The sequence below is a fragment of the Suricata suricatta genome, chromosome 13, assembly GCF_006229205.1.
Source record: "Suricata suricatta isolate VVHF042 chromosome 13, meerkat_22Aug2017_6uvM2_HiC, whole genome shotgun sequence".
Taxonomy (NCBI): Eukaryota; Metazoa; Chordata; class Mammalia; order Carnivora; family Herpestidae; genus Suricata; species Suricata suricatta.
This window is the reverse complement of record NC_043712.1, coordinates 82,044,940-82,064,240: the sequence shown is the minus strand read 5'-3', so window position 1 is coordinate 82,064,240 and position 19,301 is coordinate 82,044,940. Positions and strand designations below refer to the sequence as shown.

The following is a 19,301-nucleotide window of genomic DNA, read 5'->3' as shown; positions in this document are numbered from 1 at the left end:
AGCCTGGCTTCCATCCTATGTCTGGATTTTAGCCAATTTGTATGGTGAGGAAATGGGCATTCCCAACTATGCTGCCCAGCGACCCCGCCGGGGTGATTTTTTGGTTCATTACGGGGAGGTTCTGCCTGCGTAACATGTATCCCTCTAGGTGAGTCGGTTCCTCTTTGTTTTGATGTCTCTCCTGTTACTTCACCCTTAAAGCCAGGAGGAGTTTGGCGGCCATCTTTCTCCTTCAGAAAATATGGTGGGTGGGTGGTAAGCGTCACATTGTCAGTGACAGCAGGGAATGATAGTCCCTTCCCCTGCCTTGGCTCACCTTCCAGTTCAGGCAAGACTCCCATGAAGAGGCCAGCAATGTAGGATGGAATGTGACTGGGTTCCGGCACTGCCACGTCTGCTCCTTGACTCTGCGCCTCCACAACTGTAAACCAGGGTAACGGAGCCGATCCCTGAGGTCTCCCTGAGAATGAGGAGCTAACGCATAGAGTCTGGAGCTTGGTGCACAAAGGAGGGCTTCCTCTGGGTTAGTGGCTGCTCCCTTTTCCACTGCTTTAGGAAAACCAAACTGCAACAGAAACTTCAAAAATTCTGTGAACCAGAGAACATGTTCTTCTCTGATAAGGAAGTGGAAAAAATTGGAGAAATTTCCAAATCTGAAGTTTCCTTCATGTAATTAACCTTAGACTCTTTAGACCAGAGGCAGCAAGACCAGACTATTAAGGAACATACGATCGTGTAGGAGATTAACATTTGCTGACTTACCACCAGGGGACAATATCAGGCTATAATTACTGTACAGATGCTCCTTGTGAAATACTGGGCTGGGCAATATCAGATCCAAAGAGAGGTATGCAACCGTTTCTTCCCAGAGTGTCCAAAGAGGGGACATCGTTTTGCGGAAAGATTGGTCTTTGACTTCATGTCTTGTTCCCTATTAGCTAAATGAACATCTTTGGTCCCCAGTTTTGCTTCTTTCTTTTTTCTTTTCTTTTCTTTTACTTTCTTTCTCTCTTTGTTTCTTTTTTTCTTTCCTTCCTTCCTTCTCTTTAATGTTTATTTATTTTTGAGATAGAGAAAGAGTATGCATGCATTAGGAAGGGGAAGAGAAAGAAAGAGTGAGAGAGGGAGAATCCCAAGCAAGATCTGCATGATCAGTGCAGGGCCCAGTGTGGGCTCAAACTCACAGACTATGGGATCATGACCTGAGTGAAAATCAAGAGTCAGATGCTCAACCGACTGAGCCACCGAGTCACCCCCCGCCCCCAGTTTTGCTTCTTTCTCATCTTTCAAACAGGCAAGAGAATTTCCAGTTCCCTCACAAGACTATGGAGAGTACAGGTCCTCAAACTACCAAGCGCCAGATGACCTTGTTAAAATGTGGTTTGTTTCAGTAGGTTTTGGGGGGCAGCCTGGGAGTCTCCATTTTTAGCCACCTCCCAGAGATGCTGCTGCTGCTGGCCATGAACCACACTTTGAGAAGCAGAAATTAAGAGGAATGTATGAGACACACATGTAAAAGGAGTTGTAACTGCTGGGTGTAACGGAGGGTACAAGTGAGTAACATGAATGAAAGCAGTATTCGTGTATTCTCCTGAGAAATGTTCTCCAATAAAAAATATTACTGACTTTCATGTCTTTCCATTTCACACTGTTCTTTTCAGTGCTTCTAAGAGTATTTATATTAAGAGTTAATATTTTCTAGCATGGTTAGGACGGAGACTGTAGGAGTTCAACATGCCTGCCACACCAGACACTGAAGAAAGAAAAAGGAGGGATCAAAGGAAGGGGGAAAGTATAGAAATATGTCGTGTTTTAGGAGTAGGGGTGGCTGTCTCATCTTGGAGATAAGGAGATGGGCCAGAAAGAAGGGAGGCGGCCCGCTGGCATGTTGCCTCAAATATTTGAGGGAAGCAGTAAGTGAAGACAGATTGGTCAGAGGTATTTATATTGATGATGGAGAAATTTGGGGACGCTACTGTGAATAAATACGGTTTGATAAATTTCCAGGAGCCACTTGTGATGCCTCATCTGTCTCTACGGCTGTATGTGCCTGCACAAACATGGAGACAGTCCTTTTGTCAAAAAAACACTACTTTTGGAGCTGATGTAAGACCGTGGATCTCATGTGCAGGTGAGCGGCATTTCCTGAGCGCTCACCGTGTGTGGAGCAAGAGACCGGTTCCATGGCACGTGCTTCCTGGTTGCATCGCAGCACCGCCAAACCGTGGCCAGGTCCTGAGAGCAGGGCTGATTCACAATCTCATCTTTGGGTAGGATGTCTTTACTTCTCTTCTTAAAAAAGTTGTTTGAATGTTTATTTATTTTTGGGAGAGAGAGACAGAGTGCAAGCAGGGGAGGGGTAGAGAGAGAGAGAGAGAGACAGACAGACAGACAGACAGACACAGAATCCACAGCAGGCTCCAGGCTCTGAGCTGTCAGCACAGAGCGCGATGCGGGGCTTGAACCCACAGACCGTGAGATCATGACCTGAGCCAAAGCCGGACGCTTAACCGACTGAGCCTCCCAGGCACCCCAAGATACCTTTACTTTGTATGTTTTAAAAAGATGTCGTAGGTAATTCTGAGTTACTTTCTACTAACATTTGATCGAACAGAAAGATAAAAAAGGCAAGCATTTAAAAGCAAGGCTCCCGAAAAGTTCTTTACTCAAAGGACACCTCACAATACCATCCCATCCCAAGTTGTTCGTCCTCTCACCCTGCTGTTCCCCGCTCTCTCCTGCTTCTCTCCCAACATGTCAGATGCCCGAGAGCTTGCGTACGTACTTGGTTACCATGCGTCTTCACCTCTAAGGCACAAGCTCACTGAGGGTGGGGACTTGGGTCGGCTGCTGCACCCCAGCAAGTGGAATTCACATGGGCTTGCAGCGGTGCTCAGCAAGCATGGGTTCAGGGAACGAAGAAAGAGCGAGGATGTGTCGTAGACAAATGCTTGGCAGTACGTTCTTGAAGAGGCCGAATGGCTTCAAACTAGTGGAGGGCGTTCCTGTATTTCTGAAAACCACAACTAATGTCTCATCATTTAATTCCTTTTCTCCCAATAGATAACTTCTTGCTTCCTACTAAAGATGGTGGCTAATATAACACATCGCCCAAGATTTAGTAAATGTTTATTGCACAGTGCCTGTGGAGTGGACACCTTTTTCCTGCATCCTTCTAAAAGCAAGGCACTCATAAAGCCATCTTGAGGGCTCCAGGATGACCTATTGAAGAGCTTCCTGGAGTATAGAAGTCACTTCTGAGTCCCTAAGGAAACTCTCTCTCTCCTTGTGTTGGGGACTGGAGAGCCACAGGAACAGAATCAGGGCACATGTCTGAGCTTTTGTGAGTGGTCAGTAAGAATGCCTTTGTTGGATCTTAGTCTGACTCCCACAAACCTCCTGGGACCAAGTGGGGTCTCACAGTACCTCTTGAGACAGGAGGGAGGTAGGAAATGTTGATCTCTAACCTAAGATGTGTCACTTTGAGTTGCCCTCAAACCCAAGTTGCAATAGTGTTTCCTTCCAATGGACCACTTATTTCAGGGTGCCTTGGAGCTAGGGGTCCTCAGTTTGGGAGCTACTACGGTGACCACATTTTACCGTCTTAACCCTTTAAAGGGTCTTAACCCTTTAAAGATGCCCTGACATTATCTAGCAGAGCAGGGGGTTGCGGTGACCTGACTTTAGAAGTGATCAGTGAGAGCTGAGCCTCAGCTTGTGAATCCTATTTTCAGTCTTCATGCAGTTTTAAGATTTAGCCCAATTTCCAGACCATCCCCTACCCAGGCTTGAAAATGGCTTTATTTCACACTTTGCGGCAGGAGGTAAGTGGGTTTCTATGTGAAAGTGAGGGTGCCAAAGACATTTACGAACATTAAAAAATGTCTGAACATGGCTTCAAGCCACTCAGCCTATTTCTCATCCCGCGCCGTGCCTTGTGAAGCGTATGCAAGTTCAGAGCTCTCTTTGAAATCAGTGGCAGTTATGAGCTTGGAGCAACTCTGTGGGGCACTGAGCAATATAATAAATGAGCCCCTTTGAAGACCAACCATTGTAGTCGGGCTCTTTTTGTGCTACCCGACACTGATTTCTCAGGGGTGTTGGGGGGTGGGTGGGAGTGGCCCACCAGCAACACGCCCTGCCCTCCGGCTCTCCAGGTCCAGCCTGGGGGAGGGAAGACAGAGAAGGAAGGCCTCTGATTTCCTTAAAGAATCACCCCCAATCCTTTTGCTGACAGCAACATGTGGGATAAACCATCCCACACCCACGCACCTTGATTTGAAACCAAACCAAAGCCGCCTTTCATCCGCATGTACTTATGGGTCCGTGCAGCAAGAAAACACCAACAGTAACAGTAAGAGAAACAAACCAAAACCAAATGGCCGCCACCTGCCAGGAGATCCAGCAGATGTGACTTGGAGATCAGAGGTTTCTCAGATTATTTCTTTAGGTAAAAGCAAAGAATACAATTTGGGATATTTTTCATGTTTCTCTGATGACATTACAGGGCACACTGATATTCTGACATGCAGATGAAATTTCTTGCCTATTCTTAAAAGGGAATTAAAGCTTTTCGTTTTGACTTTTGACTAAATACTCTTTTTTAAAAAAGTTTATTTATTTATTTTGAGAGAGACAGAGACAGCACGAGTCGGGGAGGGGCACAGAGAGAGGGAGAGAAAGAGAATTCCAAGCATGCTCCATATGGAGCCTGACATGGGGCTCAAACTCACGAAACCATGAGATCATGACCTTAGTTGAAACCAAGAGTTGGACGCTTACCTGACTGAGCCCCCCGGGCGCCCCTTGGTTAAATACCCTTAAATGGCTAGTATATATATTTCAGATAATTAAGTTGGATAAGATGTATGTTTAGGTTGCCTCTAACTATGTTTAGAAGAAGGGGTGCCTGGGTGGCTCTGTTGGGTAAGCATTCAACTTCAGCTTAGGTCATGATCTCAGAGTCCATGAGTTCGAGCCCCATATAGGGCTCTGTGTTGACCACTCAGACCTTGGAGCCTACTTCAGATCCTGTGTCTCCCTCTCTGTCCCTTTTCTCTTTGTGCTCTGTCTCTCTCTTTTGAAAATAAACAAACATTAGGGGCACCTGGGTGGCTAAGTCAGTTAAGCGTCTGGCTTCGGCTCAGGTCATGATCTCATGGTTAGTGGGTTCGAGCCACGTGTCAGGCTCTGTGCTGACAGCTAGCTCAGAGCCTGGAGCCTGCTTCGGATTCTGTATCTCCTCTCTCTGACCCTCCCCTGCTCATGCTGTCTCTCTCTGTCTCTTAAAAATAAATTAAAAAAAAATTAAAAAAAAGAAAATAAATAAGCATTAGATATAAATAAATAAGTTTAAAAGATTGAATTACTTGGTCCAATTTTCCAAGTGCAAGTTTGGCCTTTTGAATGCTCTCTCTTGCACTACATGCAGGTTCAACTAATTTTTGTTGAGCGCTTTGTTTATTTCTTGCAACCATCCTGTGAGATCATGATTGTTAACACTACTCAGCCACAGAACTGAAGCAAGGGAAGTTCCACAACACAGAGTTGCGAGTGCCAGAGCCACAGCCCAAAGCAGGCCCCCTGACTAGCAAATCTGGCCCTGAGCCCACCATGAAACTGTAGCTGCCTCTCCAACCACAATAATCCATCCCTCTCCCCAATTAAATTAACACACTGTTCATTCAAAAGGAGAAGTATCTGAGCAAATATTGAGTTAGGTCGAAGTCCCTGTAGGGGCCAATCAAGAATGATTGCAAGAAAAGTAAATATCCGGTAAAATAGACTTCAAGGAAACTTGCATTTCTACATACAAATGTGGGACAAGAACGTTCCAAGTTCTTTTCACCTTCTTTGAAACTCTTCTTAAGTCAAGAGCAAAAACAGAGGGACTCATCTTCACAGCTATTGATTGGCATAGGGCCTTTTCAGTTTACTTTTTTGTATTCTGCCTCATTCCAAAATGACGTGAGGTGGATGGCAGATAACAAGTAAGTAGGGTATAGGTAAAGAACAAAAAAAAAAAAAACCAGTATTAACTGGTGACCAGAGGTGAATTAATACATACAAATTCATGCCACTGTGAGGATGAAGGCAAAACACAAACACAAAACCAAAGAGCAGTTGTAAGGTAATGATGGTCACAACAGCGGTCAGGGCAAATTCATACGGTGGACTTATGGTTGGCCAGACAATGGTGCTAAACACGCTTGCATTGATTGTCATTTAATTCTTACTGCAGCCTTACGAAGTAGGTAGGATTAGTTTTGTTATTTTACAGACAAGGAAACTGAGGCCCAGAGAACTTAAGAGGGTCAAGGTCAACCAGCTACTAGATGATGGAAGCTGGATTTGAACCCAAGCATTGTGATTTCAAAGCTCTGCTCTTGGCCATCGTAGCTCTACACCAGAAACACACATTGTTGTTGCTAATGAAAAACCTATTGTTTTCTGGCATTGGGTGTAAGGGAAGTGGCTCTTTGTGCCCTCCTGAGTGGAACGTGCATGCTTCTAAGGCGCGTGCCCTCAACGTCCCCCATGATGCTAACCAGGCTGACCAGCCAATGATTGTTGCTTATTGCTCTCAGAATGCGAGCCGAGGCCCAACGCCAGAATGCAATTCACTTAAAGTGAGTAAAAGTAAAAGGAGTTAAAACAATATGGCTCAAGTATTTAGTTTGGATGGCTTACCTTGACCTTGAGATATAATCTAAACCATCTAGGGAGACAGATGGACTTCATGTCCTTCAAGCAATCCTCCATGGAGCCTCCTTAGCTGTAAACATTCCTTGAGTACTGCTCTGCTGGAGGAAAAAGAAAAATCACGACCATAGAGAATGGAGACCATAAATCTGGAGTGAAACTAATCTCAGTTTTGCCTTCAGTGTTACTCGGCGGTCCTATTACATGTGCTTCTCCCATTTCCCTCAGCTGCTATTCCAACCTTTACCACTCTTCAGAGCGTTCAATCTTCTCTTTGGGATGACCTTGTTTCTAAGTTAGGGACTGGCAGCCATCAAAAATGGCTTCCTTCATTTCCCCACCCGTTGAGCCACAAGCCCATCTGAATCTACACCCGCCCTTTCCCGGTCCTCACCGCTGGCAAAAGGCACTTTTCCTGTCAAAGGCAACTCTGTCCGCTGGTGCTATGGATATCATTCCACCTTGCCTCCTGAGAAAATGTGCTTTACTTTCCTCCCATCTCCATTGGCTGTTCCTCTCCGTGTACAGATATGTTCATCCCTTTCCGCTAAAACACAAACAAAACCTATTCAGATCACTATTTTTTTTTTTTTAGCACTCCTGTGTTTCCTTCTTTGAGAGCTCTTCTTGCACGAAGCACAAGCTGGATTTCCTCACTCTGACTCCACATCACCCATTTACTGTTGGAGCCATTCTAACCTGGCTCTAGGCATGTCACCACACTGAGGCTGCCTCTACTCACTTCCTGATGCAATGGAACAAACACTTTAAATTCTCATCTTATATGACTTGTCCTGCCTGCTGACTGTTCTCCCATGCTTGCAGTCCTGGTTTGCCTTTCACAACATTTCTCTCTCTCTGTCTCTCTCTGTCTCTCTCTCTCCTGGTTTACCTCTGCACTGGTTATTCCTTTCTGGTGCCTTGACTGGGTTCTATTTCTCTCCCCTCTCCTTAAATGCCAGTGTTCTCTTTCCCATTAACTTTTGGGAAAATCTTGGGTCCCTTCCAAGGTTTTACATCTAAATCTCTATCCCAAGCCCATATCTCCAACTGTTTTCTAAATAAGTTTCACCTGGGTATCCCACAGGCACTGCAAACTCAGGATGTCCAGATATGAGTATCTCTGCTTCAGGGCCCATCCCTATTTACTACACAAAACTCTCTCTCCCTCCTTGATTCTTTATTCTTAACATTTTTTAAAATGTTTATTTGTTTTTGAGAGACAGAGAGAGAGAGACAGAGCATGAGCAGGGGAGGGGCAGAGACAGAGGGGGACATAGAATCCAAAGCAGGCTCCAGGCTCTGAGCGGTCAGCATAGATCCCTATGTCGGGCTCGAACTCATGAACCATGAGATCATGACCTGAGCCAAAGTTGGCACTTAACCAACTGAGCCCCGCAAGGTGCCTCATCCTTGATTCTTTATAGGAGTGCATGTTAGACCCTTCCCCCAGTTTCCCAAGCCAACATTCTTGGACCCTTGGACCCCCTTCTCACATTCCGGGCAACAAATCCTATTTATTCTTCTCCCTTTATCTGTCATGTCTAAGGGGGTTACTTGATCAGGTCCACCGACTCCCTTAACTACTGCAATACAATCCTTGACATTTCTTTCCAGGAGCTTCCATTTCCAACCCGCCGTGCTTTCATAGTAGCCCCAGAGTTCAAATACAAAAATTTAATTATGTTATTGCCTTGTTACAATTTGATCATTAGCATCTCATAACTCTCAACATACAATTTGAAATCTTTTATCTGCCTGTAAAACACCTATTCATATTTCTCCTTTCTCTGAGAAGTTTTCCAGGACAGGTTGAAATGTATTATCCTAATGTCCCAGTCAACTTTGTGGATCATCCGATTTTATAAATCTCAGTGGATTTACTTGTTTGCAAGTCTGAGTCTCCACTTGTTTAAATACCCAGTGAGCAGGACCTCACTTTCTCAACTTTGTATCCATGGCATGTAACATACTAGTAGGCACTCAGCAAACATTAAGAGAATGAAGGAATTTTCAGAAAGTCCAAAATTACCATGAGTGGAAATCATCTCGTCTGGGGAATCTCTTATCCTAACAAGAGACCAATATTCAATCACTTCTTCATAATAACTTACTCTTCCTCTCGTGGGGAATATATATCCAGAAAACATTGGCTATTGAGTGATCCAAAACTGTTGAGGTCAACTAGCAAAGTAGAATGAAGGGATGCTTGGTAGTTCCCAGTAATTTTGAACCAGCATCTTGGACACAAATGGACATTGGCACCCATTTATGAACTGGGTAACTGAGGCAAATCTCCTAGCCTCCTTCTCTCATACTTCATGTCCTGTTTGACCCTGAGATTTGGATTCGGGGGAAAAAATGACCCCTACACTAATCTGACCCTTTAGGGTCAAGTCAGCCTAATCCTTATGGAGACACAACTCTCCTAGCATTTGGTTTCTCCGTAAATACACAATTAACACCTGCCTACAGATTTATTGGCAGATATCTTCATCTTTGCCACATTCTTTTACATTGAGTTAGTAGTGGATAAAGCTAGGCCGAGAGCACGATTTATCCATTTGACCTCTGACCTGGCCTGGAGTCTCATTCAGATCTGTATTTTTGTAGTAGGCCTGTATTTTAATCATTAAGTTACATTCCCCACTTTTTTGTGTGTTTCCTTTTTAACCCTTGAAACAAAATCAAATTATTTATTTTGAATCAAAAGAGAATTGCGAGAGAGAGTCAGTCATGAGACAAAAGGAGGCAAGTTCAGGAACAGGGGAAAAAGCAGATTGTCCACGGCTCAAAGGAGAGCTGCTTTGTGGCGATGGGCTTACGGATCAAGACTAAAAACTTTTTTAAGTTTTTAATTTTAAAAAGATGCTCCAAGGGAACGCCTGGGTGGCTCAGTCGGTTAAGTGGCCGACTTCAGCTCAGGTTATGATCTCACAGTTTGTGGGTTGGAGCCCGGCATCAGGCTCTGTGCTGACAGCTCAGAGCCTGGAGCCTGCTTCTGATTCTGTGTCTCCCTCTCTCTCTGACCCTCCCCTGCTCATGCTGTCTCTTTCTCTTTCTCTCTCTCTCTCTCAAAAATAAATAAAATGTTAAAAAAAAATTTTTTTTAAATAAAAAAGATGCTCTCATTTCTGGCTAGTTCGCATTATAAAGACCCAGCCCCACTGGCAAGGCTATATAAGGTGTGCCTTTTTCCTCAGATCTACAAGGTTGTTATGAGAATTAAATGTAGTGACAGAGATGAAAGCAATTTGTTAATTATAAAGTTCTCCATTAACGTGTACTATTGCCGGAGCAGCCACTCGGTAGATACTATCCCCTTTGGAGTCACTAAGTTCCACGGTGGCTACGTGGGCCTTCATCCACCAAGTTCCAGGGACGCACTGGCTTAGATCAGTATGGCAACATTTGCCCCCCCCCCCCCCAGGAATACCAAATATACCACCTGCAGAGTGCTTTATTTGCTTTAAAGGCCAAGGATCTTTTTCTTATTTAAAAAAATGCAAAAGACTTTCTGTTTTTGAAACAATAAGTGGCACTGACATCTCTCAAGATTGAAAGCACTATTGTCTCATTTTTAAGCACCCCCTTATTATCAGGCAAGGATGTTGTTGGCAGGAATGAATAATTAGGTAACTCTTTGTGGGCACATTTTGTTCAGGTCCCAAGGGGAACAGTACAATTGTAACATCTCTGTGGATGATTTCACAAACATATGGTAAGGAAGGCACCTGAACCAGATGTACAAGCATATTATCCTAAGTCTGTTTTAACTTAAGACTGTGAAATACATCAGATGGTGAAGTTATTTTGGTCGTGAACATCCATCATGGAAATACATAGAAGGATCTTCTCTTTATTGTCCATTTTACTTGGACTGGAAATAATCAAGAACAAAACAGCTTGGAAATCATCACCTGTAGAAGATTCCAGGGAAAGCTCAGGACCTAATGAAGTGTGTGGTCTGGATTTCCATGGGCCCTAGACACCTCCACATAGTTTATTAATGCCTACTACCAACATTCACTGCCAGCAGGTCCGGAATCTCAACTAAACAATGATTATTTTCAATTCCCTTCTCCTCATCTTGGGCTTTTCACTCCTCTGGAGATTCATATGGGTAATTTAATACGGAATTTTTTAATAATGAGGATAGAGTCTCTCCTGATTCAGTAGGGAGTTTCTGTGGGTTTTTTTTAGCCTATTTTATTGTTACAACATTGGCTGTTTATTTTACTAAAGACTCATAATCTTGCGCTGGCTTCTTGGAATCATAGTAATCCAAGCAGAAATGTTCATCCCCATTTGCTAGTGGAGACACCCAATTTCAGAATAATTGGGACGATTTTTAATCCGAGTTCCTTACCTTTCAGAATTAGTAGACAGCGATGCCATTGAACCCTTGAGTTGAATTCTCAGTGTCGTGCTTGGTCTGATGAGAAAATAAAGACCACACAGGTGCAGGCAACTGTATTTTCCCTTCAATACATACATGCAAATTCCATTAGCATTAATGAGTGCCTCTGCATGTGTGCTGAAAAGGATGTGAACCAAGTTACGATGGAATCTATTACTTTATCCAGTTATAAAAAGAAAGGACTTGTACCACATTCCTGAGCTTTTATTTTTTCCTGATAAAGAGAAATACACAGCGTTGAGAGTATGTAAACAGTATGATGGCGGTGGCATCAGGGAAGAGGTACTTACTTTTTATAGCCTGCATGGCATAGAGCGGAGACTTTGGGGTTGAAATACTAAGGTTGGCGAACGCTGAAGCTGACAATAGAGGTCCACAGAGTCTTGGATATTCTGCCTTTGTGTTGCATCAAAGTAAAGGAACGAAGTATTTATGAACTTAATTCTGCTTTTCAATTTTTCCCCCTTTGAAATGGCAATTCTCTGCATAATAATACTTATAGATGCGCACTTCGGATGTGTTCCTAGCCAATGTGATGTTCCATAAACGCGGTGCACCTGTGTTTTCTTGGTCACCCTGCTGCCACTGGGGTGCCTTAAAGTACTCCCTCCAAAATAAGTGAGACTGGGGAAGGGAGCAGGAGTGTGGGAGAAGGGGGAGGATCTTCCCTTCCCCTTTCTAAAAAAAATGTCTTCTCATTTGGAAAGCCTTGGAATGAATGCAGATTTAATATCAGGTTAAGATGTAAGATTTATCCCAGTCCAGAGAGGTCGACAACCCCCCATCTGGGATTGCGGTGGCCCCATATGCCCTCATACTGTGCCCATCTCACAGGGATGTGGCTATATTTCTAACACACACTTCTAATATTGCAGAACTGCTAAGGTCAGGGCATTCTGAGCCTTGTGGTATTAGGCAAACAACCACCCCAAACTGCACATCACACAGAGGCCCCCTTTGTAAAGCCGCTAGCCCAACACCCCTCAGCGACCAGTGGGGACGCGACGTATTAATGACCTCTACCCAGCGAGCCCAACGCCCTGATCAGTCTGAGAAGCGGACTCTGAGCGTGGGGAGAAACCACAATAAGTGGAATGAGATGACTGGCGATGAAGGCAGACAATAAAACAGGAATACGGATTCTGTGCCCTTACCTTCATTCCCCCCCTGAAGATTTAAACTTCTGTGGGTAAAAGCAATAATGCTCTGACCTCAGAGGCCTGGAGCCAACGGCTGGTTGTTTAAAGAATCAATTCCTCGGCGGCAGCTCTAGTATCAAGTGGACTCTGGTGGTGGCGGCCACAGCGGCAGCAGCCACAGAAACTGGAGTTCAGTCCTATTGGCATCAGATTCTAGAAAGGGGAGGGCAGGGAGAGAGGGAGTCTATTGGCCTAAAAAGCTGAAACATCTGCTGGGGTTATTAACAGCTTTTTGGCTGAGTTCAGCAGCAGGGCACCTTGTGGCTGATAGATTCTTCTCTCAGCAATTCAAAACAATGCAGTTAAAGCAAATTTCTCATTTTCGGAGCACGGCTTAATGAGGCATACAGTATTTTAAAAATAGTCACACTTAGCATGGTCAATAGCAGGACTGCAACCAGCGGTGACCTTCGCTGCTCCATCGAGTTGTTAACTTGGTCAGGAGGATGGCATAACATGGATTTTTCGAAAGAGCCCTGTAGCTCACGGTTAACTCATTTGGTAGGAATTTACATTATTTATGACGTTTATGCAGATTATCCAACGGTGTACATGTTGGCAAACTTGATCAAAACCACTTAGAGGCCTTGTGGCTCTCCCTTCCGAAAAGTGTGCATTAAATCATTTTTAGGTCCGAAGGTCCAGTTCCTGGAAAGGTTGTGAGGGGCCATATTCTGAAGAGGAAGCAAAATGTACCGTGTGATGACAGCCTGGGCTGGAAAGAGCAGTGGTTGGAAGTCGGAAGGCAGGCAGAAGGTTCTAGACTTGTATCAACTGGCTGGATGAGTGCCTGGGTGTCACTCAATTTTTCGGCCTCAATTTCCTCTCAAGGAACACGGTGAGCCCTACTCCCGAATATGTCTCCAGATGTTTCCATCCAGCTCTGCCCTATCCTGGGAGCTGTGGAGTTCAAATTCAATTTTACAGTGTTCCTTTTGTGAAATCCATGACTGAAACCGAGTCGAGACTGCTCACAAATGCTGCTTTGCATGAGCACATGACGGTATGGGTATGCGTGGTATTTGGGTGGGGGCATCAGACAAACTGTAAAATTAAATAGCTCTGTCAGTCACTTCAAGAGAGTGAACCATATGCTGTAACAGACGTGGGCAAAGTACAGCCAGGCCCAGCTGGATCTCCTAGCCTGTTAGCATATCTGGCCAGATGACAGCGTCCAGCCCAAGGAGGGGTCACACATGACTTTGTGTCCTACTGGTCCAGCACACAAACTTTGGCAGAAGGAAAGGGAAGGCTGACCTGGGATAGACCAACATCTGTGATGTCACTGAAGCACCCCCTCCCCCCACCACAGCCCATTCACTGCTCATCACTGGCCCCAGGGCCCAGCACACAGTAGGAAAGGAAGGGGAGGTTTGCCAAGTCGCTGTTTCCCCAGGTACAATGATGATCTAACTATTGAATGAAAGGAGAACAGCACTTCCCACTTCCTGCGTTCTGATCCAGGACTTTCTAGGGGCAGTGACAGTATTTTAATCTATCCAGAAGTGACCCCAGTGGGTTCTAAGACACCCTAGTGGGCAAGGGTCCCGTGAATGTGGGCATGCTTCCCGTCTCCATAATCGCACAGTTTCTCTCCCTGAGGCTGAGGGACATGGTCCAAGTCACATTGATTTGGCTGGTCCCTTACCTTAGTAACGGCTGCGGTTTCCTTCAAACCAGCTGGGAGTGTAGTACAGGACAAGTCACTAAGAACAAATTGAAGCCTTTCCATGCTACCCAGAAGCCTTCATATGGTCTGGTCCTTTATTCCTGAATCAACTTAAAGGAAAACCTCCAGATTGGCCAGAGCCTGTTCATCCTACACATCGAGGACGAGAATACCCTCAAGTTCCTTGCAGCAGAACCCCATTGGTTTGTACCAGACTTGACTTTCAGCTGGAGCAGGGTACAAAAGGTAACCGCGTACCTCTGCAGGGATGTGAGATACTTGGGAGATCCTTCTGATGGCGGTTGGGGCCCTTGTTACCATTGAAAACTCAGCTGATGTCACATCGTGTCTCCCAGGAACACCAGCCAATGTGCTGTTCTGAAATCTGCTGTTGCCACAGGAGATCTGCCCGACGCGGAACAAGGAACACCTGGAGACCTGTCTGCAGGCTCCAAGCAGTGTGCTGGGAGCCTTCGTTTTGGGGACAGCAGTCTCAGAGCAGACCACCAGCCCCTCTCATGGCTCTGTGGCACAGGTGCCCCACTGTTTCTGTGACATAGGAGCACTGTCACCTTGTGCAACAATAAGGGAGCCACGGTGGGTCTGATGTGGGGGAATGCTGGCTCAGGGAGTCCTGAGTAAGCACAGCATATCTGGACCATGGAAAGTCATTCCAAAGCTCTTCTACAAAGAGACAGATGGATGGAAAGGAAGATCCAGCCTTTGTTGGAAAGACAGTGACCAACATTTCTGGGTGAAGGGGATGCCCAGCTCCTGAATCCAGTGCTACTGAACGCGGGGCCACAGACTCTCTGAAGGCCCATGTAACACATGCCACTTATTCAGCAGTTCCTTATTGAAGCTTGTAGACTCAGGCTGGAGACTGTCACCCTGCCCCATAGGCTACTGAATGGGTAGTCACATTCATTAAAGCCACAGTATGGCCTTAGGATGACTCCCAAAGAGTACCCAAAAACAAGGCTGATAGGAAATAAATGTCAATGTATTATTCACCTCCCTAACACATCAACAAATCTATGTCAGAGACAAGCATAGACATGCCCTTCCATCCCATGTCACCTAGAGCATGGATGTCGATTTGCAAGAAATGTGTGTGTGTGTGTGTGTGTGTGTGTGTGTGTGTGTGTGTCTGTGTGCTTTAAACACAACATCACCTGTCAAGTCAGGGCATGCATGAGACCCAATAGCAAATAATACTTTTTGTATTACTGAATAAACAGTGATAGTATCGTATTTGAACTTTGCCATACTTAAACATAATTCAATTCAGAAGAGCATGTGCAGTATTTAGTAAAATTAAGTAGAAAACAGGCAAGCCTTGGACCATCTTTATTTTGGCCAATGAGCTGGTAGTTAATTTTGAGTAAGCCCAACCTGTATATAATAATCTTTTCCAATGTAAAGTAAGACTAAGCATTGTTATCATTTACTGTTAAATATAAGACCATCATACTTCTTCAGAGTGAGTGTGAAAATTTCAGGGTTTAATAATAACTGAGTTACAACCTAGTATAGTATCTTAACAATTGGTTAATAATTGTTTATCTGAAATAAATCTTATAATGATTCGTTAACATAGATGAAGGATTTTTCTTAAGGGCTGCTACATACATGAAATATGGAGGAGATAATACAATCTTGGTTGGTCACAGCAAAGTAACTACATTCTAATAGCAATCCAAGGGATGATGGGGGTCGTCTGGTCTAATCTCACTGTTAAACGGGGAGACAGGCTTAGAGGGGTAAAGCTGCTTGTTCAAGGCTACCACAGTGAAGTTTCTTTAGGACATATTCCATTTCTCTGCATAGTTTTCATGACAAAACCAGACTCCCTCACAAGATATGTTATCAAAGATAGAGTAAATAATCTAAGATAGGATTCTAATAACATTATCTGTCTGTTTGTCTCTTTCTCTTTCATATATCCCCCCAAATGCCACGTTTTTAGAGCAAAATGTCTACTCTGATTCAACAGGAGTAGGAAATTTTGCTCCTCAAATCCTTCAGTGGAAAGTCTGTATTGATAGCAAGCACTAATATTATCAATTCACCCATGAATAAATAGATATTTTGATAGATACTGAAACGCATAAAAATATAAAGTAGCACCAACTGTAAGTGAGATGCTCTGGGGAAGGAATACCAATATTGTTGAGTACTCTTTATGATCCAGACACCCTGCTAAGAGCTTTTCAAAGTATGTGATTTATTTTAATTGTAATAATCCTGTAAGGTAGGTACTTTTTTTTTTTTTTTTTTTACAGATAAAGACACTGGGACCCAGAGAGGAAAAGAAAATTGCCTAATGTTACACCATTACTAGGTGGTAGATGTTTCAATCTCAGGCCACCTGTCTTGACCTTTGTTTGCATGTATGTACAACACATATGTAGAAGGATATATGTTCAAGGGAGCATGCATAGTAAGTGACGTGCATTATAGATTATAACAGAAAGGAGAATTCAGAGGAGAAATTACTGGGTACTCCTGGAATGAATCAGTGACGAATCCTGCCAGATTAGAGTGCTTGGCTACCATGTTTCCTAGATAAGGTGGATAAGCCAAGTCTTGAGGAATGGGCAGGTTTTGACAGGCAAATATGATAGGTAAAAACATTTTTACTTTGGGAGAATTGATTCCAGCAGAGAAAGCATAGTAAAGAGACATGAGTAGATCACCTTGGCTCGAAAGGAAGATTCCCTTTGGGAAGCAATGATATAAGCCTAGAAAGGAAGCTTAGGTTTGCACTCTAACAAATTCAGAGTCACGGTAAAGGGTTTGGATGTAATACTTTGGATAAGAGTGGACTATAAAAAGTTAGTTGGAGCTCAGTTAGGGAACCAGAGAAAGGAGAGTATCTCAGATTTTACTGGGACAGAGCAGGTTCGAGGTGGAATCATAGTGATACAAAGAAAACAGACTTGAATTTACAGGGTAAAATAAGTACTGTTCCGAGGAGATGTAGGGATGACTGCAAATCAATCCAGATATGATTTCCTGGAGGGACCTGGTATAATAAAGGTTGTCCAGATTGTTGTGCTTAGAATCATCTGTTGAATGTTTTGCTTAGATTGCTTCAATTCTTGAATGCCTACTAGTTACTTTGTGCTACTCTGTCCTCTGCAGATATATAGCAAGTGAGCTGGCCAGCCCCATTCTGTGCTGCTAGGGAGCTTACATTCCAGTGGATGCTATGGGGGCTATGGCTTGTGGGGGAGGGGGACTTACGAGCGAGGATTGCTTTTATTAGCAGATAGTGAGCTGGAGGTGAAATTAGGGCAGCCCCTGTCAAAGTGTAGAGCAGTGGTAAAGAATAATGTCATAGTCGGGAGACTAGGGTTAGAAGGAAGGAATTAGAAAGCCCAATGGAAGTAATCAGGTACCAAATCATTTCCAAATTACAAACTACTGCCTTTACATTCCCCATGCACACCCCTCCCCCCATGGTCTGCTTTTATCATTCCATGTATCCCATGCCCTGAACCTACGTTTCTTTAGTGTTCTTCTGGCGTCACTAAATTTTTGCCTATCAAGGAAACAAGATTTGAATAACTCTATTCGTTTGCAGTGCAGGAAGATATCTGACTATGTCTGATTGCTTCAGGAGTGCTATGAAATATTTTCATTCCATGAAGTTCTTTAGGGCAGTGCTTCTCAAAATTTAATGTGCACACAAATCACCTGAGGATCATGTTAAAATGCAGCTTCTGATTTTGTATATCCGGGATGAAGCCTGCAATTCTGCATTTCTATGCGTCCCATTACTGCTGCTACTGGTCCTCAGAGCTAACTTTGAAGACTTGGCATCGTGATGTTATTATATCTCACAATGACGTCTGTCAATGATGAGACTGAAATCAACCGTTTTTACCTTGTAGGTATAACCGTATTAAGACAAAGATGATAAAAAGAGGAACATAAACTGTGGGGAAGAGAAAGCATGTGCAAATTTTGTTATGTTATGTAGGCAAGAGTATGGATCAGTGACCAAAAAAGAAGGGCATTCTATGGGAAAAGACTTCCAGATTGGGTAGTACAAAGAAGTTTCATAAAAATGGAGGATTTTGAGTAGGTAGAGATTACAGTAGGCAGAGAAGGAGAGAAAACAAAAATCAGGCTTAGAAAATAACATCACTGCCATATTATTTTGATTATTGTAGATCTGTAACACTCTTTGACATCTTATTACTGTCCCTCTCATTATCATAATCTCTCCGATTTTTTTTACTTGTTTTGTTTTGATTTCATGTGATCCTTAGATTGTTGAGTTTTAAGAAAAAATATATTGGGATTGATGGATTTCATTAAGTTTAAGGATTTTTTGAGGAATAGATGACATTTCTTTAAGGTTGTCCTCATGTTGCTGTTTCTCCATTTGTTATAATCATTATGCTCCTGAAAAATTTTTATAGTCTTCTGGGAATATTTTCTTTTCTGTGGAAGTTATTCCCCCAAATAGCATTCTTCCCCAAGTAAGAGTTATTAAATTATCATTAATAAGAGTAACCAAAAAATACATATACTAAGAAAAACATCTATCTCTTCATCAGCCAGTACCCCAAAGCATCATAACTATTATAGTTTATTTCCCCATTATATTTGCTAATCAGTTATTGCTGATACATAGGAAAAACTCATTTGTATACATCACATGAACGTTCTTTTCACATATAAGATCATTGAAACTTATTATTTATTATCAAATGAGTTTTTTACGTAAATAATATCATCTCAAGATCATGATAACAATCTTCTCATTCCTTTTCCTACCTTACTGCATTGGCCAGAACTTCAAAACAGGTTTAATTATAATGTTTAATGTGAATACTTTTGTTTTCCATTTTGTTTAGTCTTCTGTGATTTTATACCCAGATCAATATTATGGAGTCATTATTTTATTTATCTTCTTGATCAAAACAAATTTTATATTTGTGTTTAATTTTAATTAAAAGTAATAATCCCAGATTAACATTAGTCCTTCATGACTCAACCTTTCAAGTCTTGATTTCTTCTAGTTTTGCTTCCTCTCTTGGATTATTTGAGACAAACATTTTAATTTTTGGTCCTTAGATTTCTGAGATTTTAATACATACACAAAAACTGCTTGGGTTAAAACTATTGGGTTACAACTTCTTCTTACAAAAACCTTTAAACAGTTGCTCCATTGATTCTCCCCTTTACAGAAGTCTGAGGTTAGGACTGAGTTTGTTCTTAGGCAAGAAAACAGTTTTCCTCCCTGGCTGGATGTCAGAGAGATTCAGTGCCAGTTCTCTCTGGTCTCAAACCAAAA

At 43.1% G+C, this 19,301-nt stretch overlaps 1 long non-coding RNA gene across 7 annotated transcripts in view; it reads right to left on the bottom strand.

Annotated features, from left to right (window-relative positions):
* The window catches only part of LOC115276592, a 31,888-nt gene extending 17,651 nt beyond the window's left edge, over positions 1 to 14,237 (bottom strand). Inside the window, exons 1-7 of one of the 7 annotated variants that reach the window (XR_003902010.1) lie at positions 13,970 to 14,237; positions 12,277 to 13,365; positions 11,413 to 11,518; positions 11,072 to 11,137; positions 7,097 to 7,249; positions 6,691 to 6,800; positions 2,635 to 3,013 (exon numbers count right to left, since the gene is read on the bottom strand). This is a non-coding gene — a long non-coding RNA (uncharacterized LOC115276592). Of the gene's footprint in view, positions 1 to 2,634; positions 3,014 to 6,690; positions 6,801 to 7,096; positions 7,250 to 11,071; positions 11,138 to 11,412; positions 11,519 to 12,276; positions 13,366 to 13,969 lie in introns of those variants that run through there. The other 6 variants (XR_003902013.1, XR_003902016.1, XR_003902011.1 and 3 more) reach the window with 6 other exon arrangements.
* Positions 14,238 to 19,301: the final 5,064 nt, after the last annotated feature.